Genomic DNA, 10,446 nt, shown 5'->3' on the forward strand with positions numbered 1-10,446 from the left:
CGATAGGAATTGCACCTCAAGTGCAAATTGCTTAATAACTAGGTGTATGTGGGAAAGCAGTGTTGTTTGCAGCACATGTTTTGTACAGTAATACATGTGAAAAAAGTATTAACTTGGTTCTGTGAGGATAGGTGAGTTTAGCAAGAAAATCGGGGAAGAAATTACCTTCCAAAAAATTAGTCTTCCAGACGCCCGTACAACTTCTCCTGTTAGTTGCTTTTTCACATTTTTTCTCTCTGGTCTCCCATTAAGAATCTGTTCTGGTGTCGTTTGCATCCAGAAATTCTCAAATCCAAGTTTACTTCACTATTTGCATCTTTGTTTTTCTGCAGACTTACACCTTAAATTAGCAAAACCTTTTTGTCACTGTTTCTTTCAGTTCAGGTGTTGCGCTGCACGTTGCAGGTTCCCACCAGCCTTGCTGCTGCGTAATTTTTGCAGGTAATTAAAAGAGACGGTAATTTTTGTAGGACTGCACGCCCCGTTGTAAAACAGCCCTTCCAACATGACTCAGGTGTGAACATCAACAAGACAGCAGCGTTAAAGGGTTTCTGCTGACGTATTAAGTCTGTGGCAGTGTCCCACTTTGTTAAATTGTTAGCTGGTGATTGAGGAGCTGGATTAACATGCACCCAGAGAAGAAGAGCTGCTCAGAGCTCTGGTCAGGGACAGACTAAAGGACAAGTTATTAGTAGGATATTGCTTAATTTTCTGATATGTGCTGCTGCTCTTTTTGAGGCATCCCTATTCTTATTTCCTTTAGGACCACAGTTTCCCTTTAAAGCAGGGTTACTGTCTACACAGTTTTAAGTTCAAACAAGAGCAAAATGTGTCGAAGCTGCAGACCTGCTGGAAGGAATTTTCTATTTCTTATTTGCAGGGAGCTGGACTCACTGGGACAGGTCTGCTTTTGTTCTGTGAAGCTATGAAAGCGATGGGTTTAGAGGTACTGTGTTTTGCTCCACTTCTAACAGGTGGCTTTGACCATCTTTAGGTATAAATTTGGATGGAATAACTTTAATTCCTGTCAAAATTACTTTAGTTTTCAATTTGTTAGTTCATTCTTGCATTGAGAGTAAACCAGAGGAACGCATTAATCAGGATTAATTTTCTGTTTCCAAACACTCTAGGTAGCTGTAAAGTAATAACGGGACAATGACTGGTTATTTTCTTTTAGCTTCGTGGAATCCCAGGGCTGCAATGCAGTCTTCTCAAGGTTTAACGTGCATTTACTAACGGCATACGTTCTAGCCACAAAGCATATGATTAAAAAGTGCTGAAAGAAATGTTGATATTTAATTTCCTTTACATTAGCAGTGGCATTCCAAAAAGAAATAAAACTTAAGAGTTCAGAAACTGAACAAGCAAAAGGGAGACTTGGGGGAAAGCTTCGGTTTTCTACTGTGTATTTGAGTTTACTTAAGGAAATGTGATTTACTTGTGCATGTGGAGCAGGGGGACAGCAAGACTTCCCTCTACAGCATCCTGGACTAATTATGCCCGAGTCCTGGACATGCCATTGCAGGAAGAGTTAGTGACAAACTCATTTTGTTGCCTTTTTTTCTGAATTCCCTCCAATTGCGGTCTGAAGCAAGCTCGTCTAAGCAGTAAGCAATATGATATCCACATATGTTAGCCAAAGCAGTAAAAGATGATAGGAATGAGTTAATACAGCATGAGTGAATAATGGAGATGAAATTGAGGGCTCTGGTGTGTGATCCCTGTCAGACCTAGCAGTGGCAACTAAATCCTGACTGCCCCAGCTGGCTGTCCTGCCCCTTGTTTGAATGGTACTGCTATAGGGGAATTCCACTTGAATGCCTTTGAATTTTTGGTTTCCACAGGTGATTGCCAAGGCTATCAGTGTATCAAAATCTTTGCCATTTCCTTGACTTTGTTACAAGTGTTCACTCTATTTTGCAAAGAAATCAAAAGCAGGTCCTAGCTCTGAAGTGTCTGTAATCTAACAGTCGAACCATGACACGGAATTCACTTCAGAAATGGATGCAGGTCTTTTCCAACAGCATGCAGATAGCTTGCCACATTCACGCTATCCGAAGGAAAGTTTCTGTGGCTGCAGAGGAGCTCTGGCAAGCTCAGGAGGGAATGAGATGACCCTTCCACACAACAGAAATTCAGCAATGGATCAAGCAATTAGAGAAATCCATCAGAAGACACATTGTCTGAGAGCTGCGGGAAAAAGATGGACCCCAGAGACTGAGGAAAGATGAAAGGCATCCAAAAATATGGCTCACATTTCTTGTATACAGGTTTCACAAAGCTGTAGGGATCCTAGAAGTTGACGACTTTCTTGTGCAAGAGCATGAGCACAGTTCTTCCCTCAACCTTGGCAACACGAACAAAAAGTACCTCCTGCTCCCCGTCCCTTTTGCTCAGTGGAGGCATAGGTGGACAAGCAAATACAGTTTGGTAGCAGAGGGAGGATGAAACTCACAGCTGTAAACAATGATAATGCTCCGAACTACCATCTGAGCGTGGAATTTATTTTACATTCCTTGGAGATGTGCTGAGAGCTTTTAACCCTGCTCGTTTCTGCCTTTGAAATTGAGCAAAACTAAACCAAATAAAGACTGTGAGCCCGAGTCCAACAGGCAGACCGAATGGGGTTAGTGTGAGAAAGCTAAATATAGGGAGCGTCTCTAATAGGAGCTGGAAGGCCAGGGATGGAGCAGCGTGGCACACAAGATGCAGCAAGATATTCAATTAACCTGAATTCAGGAACCACGCTTCAGTCTGTGCAGCTCTGCTTGCCCAGGGTGTGCGTCAAAGCACCCGTGATATTTTGGTGAGGGCATTGCGATCTATTGAGATTTTCACAACCCACATCTAAAATCTATTTTTATACTTCATCTCTTAAAAGAAACGAAAAAAAAAAAAGGCAAGCTAAGCCAATTTTCTAACAAGGTCTTAGAATAATATTCGTTGCAGGGCTGACAACCTTAATGGCCAGCTACGGATGAGCTACAAACCCCGGAAAATGAGGCTTGTAATGGAAACTGCAATTCAACCATGTAACGATAGCATTGCAAATGGGATATGGTAATACCAAATCATTCCCTGCCTGAGTGACCTGGCTACCTCGGAGTCCTGAGGAATTCGCTCGCTTCGTACTAATCTTGTCTGAGCTGAAAAGAAATCAGCAGACATTTCCTTAGATGCAAAGCATCAGAAATGTCAGCGTATTGAGTAATATCGTGGCTTACTTCAGGTCTGGAAACTAGAGAAGTACGTCTAGAATAGACTGTAAATTGTTGGCAAAGCGTAGAATAGGCCACTATGAGAAAGGAGAGAGGAAGGAGCAGAGAATCAGTGCTCTAAAGGCTTAAAGCGTGCCCATAAATAAAGGACAGATGTTTCCTATTGGAGCATCCACTTACAAAACAGCTTCATCCCTGCAAACCGGCACACTGCAGCTTCTTTACATAACTGCAGCGTAACACAGCAGCGCTGAACACTCGTGCGGTGTGCTTGTGGAAGGATGTTTGTTTGTAAACCGTGACAGGTAAAATCAGGTAGAGTGAGGAGCAGGTGGAGCACCTCTGAGAAGCACAACTTTTTGCATTTATGCAAGACATGAAAGCATCCGGGAGGTTGAGATTTAGGCTGCCCAAGGCCAGACGATTTGGGGCTAATGTACTCTCCGTATCCTTGAGGCTGCTTCCGTGTGCAAGTGCATTACGGTGTTTCATTACCGGATCATGTAACAGCGTGATGTGACGGTGTGACATACTCTCCAGCACAGCAGGAAAGGTGGAGAAACCTTTTTATGTTATCCACATCAGCAGCTTTCAATGCTAAAAGTGACATGCCCTCCGTGACGGGACGAGCGTGGGTGCATTAGTGTTCTTCATGCAGCATCACTCTTGTCGCTCTGGCAATGACAGACTTGGCATGCTTGACCTATCACTTACGAAAAGGATCTGTTTGTTTCTATAGGACCAGATTGTTCCCCGCCCGCGTGGACTCGAGTAAGCGAGACAATTCCAGGATTAAGGGGCTCAGCAACGTCAGTAGGATTAAAGCAAACGTTTTGCAGAAGTGAGTGGGGTTTGTTAAGAGCCTCTTTCTTTAAAGTGCTGCTTTTAATGCATTCCAGCAAGCGCTGTTTTTCACTAGCATCACCATTTACCGCAGTGCCTCTGCTACAAAATTCGGATCCATAACTGGACCAAAGTCTCAGCTCTTCGGGCCTTTCACAAAGCCAGAAGACCATGGTTTATCACAGTCGAACTCCCTGAGAACAGGACTCGATGTCAGGAGATTAGGGGTCATTTTCGAGAGGTAGATGTTTTCACTTGTTTCTAAACCCAGGCCCCTGTCCATGAGGTAGCACCGGCATTTGGAAGAGCTCTCCCTGGCTGCCCCCTGCTGAGGAGGCACATCTGTAGGATCAAGGCATGAGGGAAGGAGATAGCTGGGCTGGGAGTTTGCAGCACGTTAGCTGCTCACTGTTGAGATGTCCCAAGGACCTGCTGGCTGCTGCACCTGCTCTCACCTGCAGGTCTCTGAGCTCTCAGCGCTCTGTTAGACCGCTGGAGATGGTGGCTTCTCACCCTACATCCACTGCTGTATTTCCAGCTGCTGCTGGTGCTCTCTGTGGCCATCCTCCTCCATCCTCCACGACTGGCTTTATCTTCTCCTGCAGCTCTTGGTAGCAGTTGGATTAGAGCTGTATGAGAAAAGCCAAGCCTCGATGCAACCTAAGCTTGAACTCCCTGACTTACCACATATTTAGAGATTGGCGTGCGCAGGGACGTGTCTGACCAGAGCTTTTATCATTTAATTACTTATTTTACTATAAGCTCAACACCTCTAAATTGTTCAGACACCTTGGGCTGGGTACAAAGCTCTCCATTGTAACCCAGAAATGCTATAAACTTCTTCTTAGTACCTCTTTCTCCTCCTCACTGCTTATTTTTTTATGTCTCAGGCTTGCTGTCTGTCGGCTGGGTGCTAAGCTCTTAGGGATAGGATCGATGCCCTTCCTACTTCACCAGGTTCTGGCTGAATGGGGGACCCCTATCCTGTTACGTAGGGCCATAGCCGCAGTACAAGTGATGGTGATCATGATTACAGCTGACACCTGAAATAAATGGCACTCCACAAACCTTTTCCACTTCAGCTGCATTAATATGAAGGGCAGAGAATAAAACCGTGATCCCAATGTTGAAAGCTAGGATCAAACTGGTAGTGTTACAGCTGTAGTTCCCCTCCCCTTTTCACGACCAGCTTAGACACCTTATTAAGAATATTTTCTTGCATGCTTTGTGTTATTCCTTTGCCCTCATCAGTGAAGGAATGAAAGAGCAAGCCCAGCTTTTCTACATTTTCTCTCTTTTCCCCTTGGCTGAAGTGTGTGGGACTCAATGTCTAATCTATACAGTTTCTGGGGCAGGCTATGCAAAGAGAATACACCATTATTAGCCGAGGACATCACGGAGATGCTTGAACAATGCCCCATTGTGAGAGTGGAGAGAGGTTGTTGATGGTTCAGCTCCAAGTCATGAATTCCCTCTGCTAACCCCATAGCTGACCCACGGGAACCTTTTCTCCTTGCCTGCTACCCCTCTCTTTTCTTGAAAAGATTTTGTTGCCGTTCTGTTAATAAGGGTACTCATTTGCATGGTAATTTGCACTTCCAGCTCACAGATAATCCACAGCAAGGATGTTGCTTGAGTTCTAGACATGAAAATAAAGGGTCCAGAGACCTTAAATGCTTTATTCACTGATGTGCTTTGCAGAGGAGGAAGAAGACTGGTCTACCTCCGCTCTCAGCTTCTGGACTGTACCTCTTTCAAACACGGGGTTATTAATGCAGTAAGTGGGAAATTCTTTTCAAAATCCCCTCTGAAAGCTTGATTAGGTGAATGCCCATTTCCCTGCATCTCAGCCAGCACACTAACTTTTCATCATGAGGCCATCATAAATTGCAGATTTTAGTGGGAGCTGGAACCACTGCCGGGAAACCTTGCTTGCTCCATCATTGCATATGGAAAGCTCTTTAGGATGGACACATTGTACTTGTTTCCTCGCTGAAAATCTTCACAAATGCAGGTTTTGGCTTCCTACCCAGAGCTTTGAAGAAATCACTCTGATAAAATCTCTCCTGCCCTCCGCAAGAGTTTTCTTTCTTCCCCCAGAGTTACCAGCGTGTCAGTGCAAACGGGTTCAGCCAGGGCATTTAGCAGAGCTGGCATATTTGGAGAGTGAGGGCTTAATTCTCACTTTTGACCCTGTATGCCCTCACACGGGCACTAAAATCGCAAGTCAAATGTTCTTTTAAATACCCAAGTGAAAACTGTCCGGGTGATGATGATCCCTAGTTTCTGCTCAGCTCTAAGTAGATTTACGACAGCCTTAACTTTTAACATCCGTGTCACAAGCAAACACTCGCTGCTAGTTTTGCAAAGGATGTGATAAATAAATATATTTCTGAGCTTCAGCATTTTCAAGTTTGATAATCTTGGCTTTCAGTTTTGTTTTGTTTTGAAGTAAGCATAAGCAGGTTAACTTCTGTGCATGTGAGTGGTTAGATTTATTGATTTGACAGGTTCATATTGACCTCTTGTCTTGGTCAATATTTGCCTAGGAGGATAATAAATTTTGGTGCCTGTTACAAAAGTCAGTAAGTGTATAGTACCTAGAAGAGAAGAAATTTGTAGTGCTAGAAGTTTTATTAACCAATAACGAAAGCTCGGTAGAACTAATTATTTTCAGGTTAAAGTCAAATTAATCAAACCACTGGGATGCTTTAGGGATTTTTTTTTTTAAAGAATGGTCAAGCATCTTGACCTGTGATTTGGAGATGCTTAGCTTCAATTTATCCAAGTTTAATAAAGGAAACGCGGGAAAAAAAACAGCAAAGATGTTTGATTTATAGTTAAATAAAGCCTTTTCTTTAACCAGAGGTTAATATATTTGTGTTCATGTGGGGGGGAAAGAAAAAAAAGCCCACCAAAGGAACAAATGCAAAACTACAATCCTTTTCCTCTCAGTTCAGCTAAGTAATAGAAAAAGTGATTCTTTGAGCCAGTGCTTGTTACTGCATTTGTTACACAAGCTTTTACTAGAAGTATCAGGAAATTTCTCTGCATTACGGCAATGTCTTATTTAGACTTTAAGAAAGAGGAAAAAAAAAAGGACAGACAAACACTTATCTCCAGGGAGGCAACAACTGATTCAGCTGCAGCCAGCCGTTCCCGTACATTTACCAGAGTACATTCCTCCAGGGCTCCCACACTGCTGACCTACAAAAGGTGAGCTCTGGGAGCTTACCGAGTTGCTGTCTTCCCAGACTAGACGCAAGACTGTTAACGACATGCAAAAGGGAAAGATTTTCTCCCATTCTCATTGCTGGAGGAGCCATTTTCATCCGTCTAAAGGGTTTCCCACCGCTCTGCCACTTCATAAAAAGGGAGATGACACTGATCCCATCGCACATTCTTCCCATTGCTCTGGATGAAGGTATTTAATAAAAAGGAATGTTCCTCTGAAGTTTTGTCTAACTCTTCTCTGAATTAACGCGGGACACCTCATGCCTTTCCGCAGCTGCTCTCTTGTTTACATATCACGGTTTAGAAGGACATTCCCGTCCCGGGACATATGGAGCATGTATGTTACATACTGCATTCTAGGATAAGTCTAGTTAAATCCCATTTTTACGGCTTGAGTTTTTAAGCCCCCGAGAGACTTGGCTGTGGGAGACTGACAGGGGAGACAGGTGTGTCGTGGATCCAGCCTGGTGACAACTTTTCAGATTTGGCCGCATTCTTCCAGCAGCAAAGGGCAGAGCAGCTGGCAGCCCCCGGGCCCTCTGCCTCTGCGGGAATGCCTGTGGCAGGGAGAATAAGGGGCTGCTTTGCCTCTTCTGTGAGCAGCACGGCTGCCACACAGCCTGGCACTGCTGGCCAGAAACAGGCCTTCCTGCAGAAGCATGTGGCAGGGGTCAGCAGGCACAGCAAGGCCTCCTTTGACTGCACTGCCACCGGCTCTCACCTGGGCAGTCCCTTTTCCCTCCCTGGTGCGTATTCATGATGCCTTTGCAGCAGTGATGTAGCAGGGATGAAGAGCTGCACCACTTTCCTAGTCAGGCTACAAGTCCAGCCACAGGAAAAGCAGCTAAGGAAAAGCAGAAACCAGCCACCTTCTTTGGTTGTAAAAGAGGAATGGTGTGAGAATCCGGGATGAAATCCCAGCCCCCCACTTCCCTCATATGCGGTATAGCCAGCAGGCAATCTCTCTTCAGAGTCTTTTTTTGCAAGATGTTATAGGTATTTCTGCATACAAGCTATTTCCTCTTTTTTTTTTTTTTTTTTTTCTTTTTTTCTTTGAAGGTCACTGTAAGGGTGAGCTGCATCGTTACACAACTCAGCAGAGGCAGGTGCTACAATTACCTCGTCTAGAAAATAACGCAAGAGCATTTGCTCTTTTGCAAGGAGAGCAAGCATCTGGGATCTTTCCTCTTTCATGCTAATCTCATTTGCTGTGACGTGAATGGATTCAGATCCCTGAATTTTCCTCAAAGAGCATCTCTAAGCACCCACCAGCTGATGTGCAGGAATCAAGGGGGCTGTGGGTAGAGCGTTGGTACCAGCCCCCTTCCTTTACAGCCGCCTTCCTCCCACCCTCCCCCAGACCCATTTTCCCTCCCTCCTGATAGCAGCAGCGGTGTCTGGTGCCTCCATGCAGCAGCAGAGAGGACAATTTGGGCCTGAAGTGACCTCATTGCTTGGAAATCACCTGCCAGAGAGCACAGGAGGGCGATGTGCGGGTGCCCGGGCCCCATCTCACCCGAGGATCAGCGGTGGGCAGCGTGGGCCCCCTGGGCCATCTGGATGTGGCATTTGGGACTTTTGGCTCTAGAAACTCTAGACTAGGGTTTGTGTTCCACTTAAACAATACTAGAAGCTGTTCTTGTAAGAGCTCAGCTGTTTTGGTGACTACCTGAGCGGCTGAGGTTTTAAGTAACCAAAGTCAGTGATGATTGCTGGACCTTTATTGGCATGGTCAGAAGTCTTACTAAAAAATAGGAGGCTTTTCCTGAAACCTAACTGAAAAGTAGTCCTTTTCTTAATAAAGCTTTTGGCCAAGGGTTTGGGTTCATATTGGGGATTTAAATGCCTCTTTCTTTCTAAGACTTTCCCTTTTCCTTATTTTTCTTAGCACTGAGTGAGCCAATAACTTAATGAAGTGGAAGAAGAAAGATGACCAAAACAACATAGCCATGAAATATCATGTATCTGACGCTGTTGAATGCTGCTATTAAATTTGTCATTGTGCATGTTACTGGCTTAAAACTCAGAAGCAAAATCCGAAACAGAATCAGAATGTAGCAGAACATTTATTTTGGCATATTAAACACTGAGGCACGTATTTAGAACAGCTTGTGGAGGAAGAGTCACACCTCTGAAATCAAAACGAAGCCCATGTTCACACCTCACGTGTGAAAACCGGGCCTAAAAATAACGTAATAGCTTCACTACATTACACAAACACACACACACACTACAGGCAGAGCACAGCCGTAGGGCAGAGCCACGGGTGCTCCCCCTGCCCCAACACTGCACAGGCTTTGGGGGCTTCACCCCCAGCGGCATCATCTGGTTTGGTTCCACCAGCAAGGCCCCTGGCCCACATGCACCCCAGCTGCCTGGAAATGGGGTATAATCAGGAGATTTACTTCCAAAGCATGCTCATGGCCTGATCTAAAGCGGTAATGTATGCCCAGGCTGGTGCGGCTGCAGCTGCTCAGCACCTCTTGCTGTTGCTGCAGGCAGGGGCGTTGCCGAAAGGTGCCCCGCTCCCTTCAGCCTCTCTGTTGGTGGCCTGGTGATGCAGAAAAGCTTGGTTTGCTCACGTGCTGGCTCTGCATGCAGTGCTCCGTGTGCCACCTTACATGCTGACCGCGTGCTAGCGCAGCTCCCCGTCTGCTTACGGAGCACAGTGGGCGGCACAGAAACGCGTCGTGCCGCTTGCGACAATTACCTGATTTTATTTAATAGCGTGCTGACTAACAGCTCTCCTGGATACTGGGGATAATCATCCCCTCTTCCAGCCCGTTAAGCGAGGAGGAGTCATCTCGTTTCCTCCCTGCACTGTTCCCTTGGGAGTGCAGATGCAGAGAAGAAACAGCCCGGTGTGCTCCCCCCGTGCAGAAGGAATGCTCTTGTGAGGGGTCCTTGGCTTGCTGGGCAGGAGGGGGTCTCCTCTGCTCTGCTCTTCTCTCCTTTCTTCTCCTCTCCTCGATGTGACTCCCTGTAAATTTCAGAATAATCCAAACCCTCTGCCTCCTTATGTGCTGCCTGCATTACTAAACGTGTTTGAGGGACTAACGTCTGTGAGAGTGAATCAGAAGGTAAATCAGCTGCTCCACCAACAAGAAGTATTCAAAAAGCACGAATCAGGCAGGTCTTCGTAAAAATATCA

The sequence above is a fragment of the Aythya marila genome (genome assembly GCF_965140915.1).
Source record: "Aythya marila genome assembly, chromosome: 4".
Lineage (NCBI taxonomy): Eukaryota > Metazoa > Chordata > Aves > Anseriformes > Anatidae > Aythya > Aythya marila.